Source organism: Odontomachus brunneus, unplaced genomic scaffold (assembly GCF_010583005.1).
Source record: "Odontomachus brunneus isolate Ranch 3 - 2012 unplaced genomic scaffold, Obru_v1 Obru_scaffold_328, whole genome shotgun sequence".
Classification (NCBI taxonomy): Eukaryota; Metazoa; Arthropoda; class Insecta; order Hymenoptera; family Formicidae; genus Odontomachus; species Odontomachus brunneus.
The window spans coordinates 86,619-90,802 of NW_022639778.1; positions in this window are offsets into that span (position 1 = coordinate 86,619).

Genomic DNA, 4,184 nt, shown 5'->3' on the forward strand with positions numbered 1-4,184 from the left:
CAAATCAGCGTACAGAAAGCGGCAGCGGAAAGAAAGATGCCTTCGGCCGACGTGCGACCGCGACACTCGCGAATCGTATCTCGCCGCATCCCTCCGCCCATAGCTACAAGACATAGACTCGCTATGTCTCGTAGCTATGGGCGGAGGGATGCGGCGAGATACGATTCGCGAGTGTCGCGGTCGCACGTCGGCCGAAGGCATCTTTCTTTCCGCTGCCGCTTTCTGTACGCTGATTTGTTGAGACAAAATAATTAATTTCTCAAAAACTATTACGAATATCGCAAAACGGCACAGGACTTTCTTGCTCACCTCAATCCGTTCTACGTTCTCACCAAGGGTCATCATGGGACTTCGGGACACCCTGTATATATATTCATATATAATTTTACATAATTACGCATAAATTTATATGTAATTATACATATTGTTATACATAATTGTGTATAATTATATATAATTTTATATGATTATATATAATTATACATAATTATGTAGAATATGCTTTTGGTTTTTTATATGTATTCTTGCATTATTTCAGATGTACTACATCATATTTTATGCAAATTGGTGCTTCACAATACCGAGTTCTTGGATTAATCAAACAAAAGGAACAGTACAATGGCCACCACGAAATATAAATATAAAAACAGCAATATTAAAAAATATTTCCCCAAACGAAAATTGGAGTATATTACACTACCGAAAGATTATAGGGCCATATAGTAATTATATTTAAAGAGATTCAAGCGTTTGACTAAATAAAAAACAAATCTATAAATATTGGGTGTATATCAGTTGGACACGGGACAATTGAACGCAGTCCAATCACAAGTCACTGTTCCAAGGGACTCTACAAATGTCTCTAATCACACGGTGCTGTGATTGGCTGTGTCCAAATGCACCGTGTCCAAGTGCACCGCTCCCATAAATATTTACCCGATGAAACATTTTTCATGCAAAATTTTGTATGAAATTTGTCCATACATAATTATGTATAATTATATATAATCATATAAAATTACATATAATTATATATAATTATGGACAAATTTCATACAAAATTTTGCATGTAAAATGTTTCATCAAGTAAATATTTATAGATTTGTTTTTTATTTAATCAAACGCTTGAATCTCTTTAAATATAATTACTATATGGCCCTATAATTTTTCGGTAGTGTAATATACTCCAATTTTCGTTTGGGGAAATATTTTTTAATATTGCTGTTTTTATATTTATGTTTCGTGGTGGCCATTGTACTGTTCCTTTTGTTTGATTAATCCAAGAACTCGGTATTGTGGAGCACCAATTTGTATAAAATATGATGTAGTACATCTGAAATAATGCAAGAATACATATAAAAAACCAATAGCATATTCTATTGAATCTGGGTTAATCTACATTAAATTAATCTAGGTCCAATCGAATATACTACAAGTAAGAACCATATCAGACTATGGCCGGTATTCATAATCCGGTATTCATAGTCGAGTCTTATATTAAAGATCGTCTTAATTTTATTTTCAGATACTCCGTAGTCAATGAAATGATCCGTACATCTTCTGAAGATAAACTTAAGACGGTTGTAAATATAAAATCCGACTATGGCTTGGTTTACATCGTGCACTTGATACGCGTATTAAATAGTAACTTTCTATTAGATAATCTTAATATCGACGATGTATATAAATAACGGTATATTAAGCTGATATAATACTGATGAAGAAGACTTATTGTATCGATTGAATGCGTCATTGTTGATATGCATTGTCAATATTAAGATTATTTAATAGAAAGTTATTTAATAGTATGCGTATCAAGTGCACGATATAAACCAAGCCTATGGCCGATATTCATAGGCTGAGTTTCCACTGAGCGCGTCACGCGTCGCGTCGTCGGTCGCGTCACGAGTTTAATCAATTAAATCGTTCCATTGAAACAAGTGCGTCATGCGTCGTGCATCGCGCGTCGCGTCATTCCAATTAGAGGATTTGATTGGTTAACTCGTGACGTAGGCAGACGACGCGACGCGTGAAGGCCAAATCACACTAGCAATTGACGATTGATGATTGACGATTGAAGATTGGAACTTGACCAATTGGAACAAAGCAAGCCAAGGCTGAAGCTTGTTGATTCGTTAAAATCTAATCTTTAATCGTCAATCGTCAATCGCTAGTGTGTTTTGACCTTGACGCAGTCAGTGAGAACATAGCGTAAAGGCCAAATCACACTAGCGATTGGCGATTGACGAGGTAAGCGGACATAATTCATAAAAAAAGAGGGCATAGCGTTGGCAAAAGTTCCTAGGATCCATAAATTAATTTCTCAAGGTTAATATCATTGTTAGACGGGAAAATGCACAACAGAGATGTAAAGTTGTGACAGGTTATATGTCACGGTGTCAAAAGTAAACAGCGGGAGTGAATGACAAGTTATGGAGACAGAGGTTAACACCAAATTTTGTTAATTGGTTGTTTCCTCGGATTATTTTATGGAAGAAAAAGAAGGTTAGTACCAAATGTTAAAAGTCGTTAATTTCAGATAACGTTTGCATCGAGTTCATGAGCGTGAAAATAAACAATGCGACTGACTTCACTGCAAGTCGCATTATATATAAATTAATGTTTAATACGCAAGATCGTATATCATCAAGTGTTAAGCTTAAAATAACGGTGAGGTGGATTTAATCTAATTGTAATGTATTGCATTTTAGGAGAGAAAAGTGACTGATACTCAAGAGCAGTCTGTGTACACATATACTAGGAGCGACAATGGAGTTGAGTCATAGTCTGACCTTCAACGAGGATGCTCTTAACGAAGTTCACGCGAGTCCAAATGAGCAATTTTAATCTGCGAGTGATCATGCTTCTAGACAAAGTTCTGGTCGAAGCTCAAAAGGTATGGATATCACAGTTCGACATTTGCAAATATAGAAAATTTGTAATCACAAATCTTATATGCTGTATAGTTTTAGTGACTAAAATAATTATGCTAAATATGTGTATTTGCAGAACGATATTAAAGAACGCCAACAGAAGATAACAGAAGTTGGAACAGCTGACCAGACATATGCAAAGAGCTCCTGGTCCATCTATATCACCTGACGTTTACCAATACCAAGGTGCCTCGCGACTTTATTCAGTGGCCTGGTTTACATCGTACACTTGATGCGCGTACTAAATAGTAACTTTCTATTAGATAATTTTAATATTGAGCTATATATGCATATCAGCAGCGATGCGTTTAATCAATACGTTTTCTTGATGAGTATTATATCAGCATACCGTTGTTTATATATATCGTCGGTATTAAAATTATCTAATAGAAAGTTACTATTTAGTATGCGTATCAAGTGTACGATGTAAACCAGGCCACTGAATAAAGTCGCGATGCACCTTGGTATTGATAAACGTCAGATGATATGGATGGACCAGGAGCTTTTTGAATATGTCTGATCAGCTGTTCCAGCTTCTGTTATCTTCTGTTGGCGTTCTTTAATATCGTTCTGCAAATACACATATTTAGCATAATTATTTTAGTCACTAAAACTATACAGCATATAAGATTTGTGATTACAAATTTTCAATATTTGCAAATGTCGAACTGTGATATCCATACCTTTTGAGCTTCGACCAGAACTTTGTCTAGAAGCATGATCACTCGCAGATTAAAATTGCTCATTTGGACTCGCGTGAACTTCGTTAAGAGCATCCTCGTTGAAGGTCAGACTATGACTCAACTCCATTGTTGCTCCTAGTATATATGTACACGCACCGGCGTTAATGCCGTCCGAATATCCGTGTGACTCGCACACGATAACGCGTCACTCATACACTGCTGCGTGTAGGTGAGCTAAGAGCAGCACGGAGTGGCGGAGGGAGCTAGCGGTAAACGATCGTCGGACAGCTTGGAGAGGGAATAGTGGTGGGAGTCGCGGCGATCTTCCATCCTCTATCGCAAACGTAAGAACGAGAGAAATAGCATTATAAGACGTCTGGACAGAAATGCCGTCCTAAAATACGTGTGACACACACTAAGAAAACGCTTGACTCACACTGTCTCGTCTATACGTGAGCAATACGCGGTGTCCCGACGACTGTTTCGCTCGCTCGAACGTTCATGCATTTTTCATTGTTAGCAAGGAAATTACTGTAATGTAAAAATCTTGGGGAAAGGTTTTTAGGAG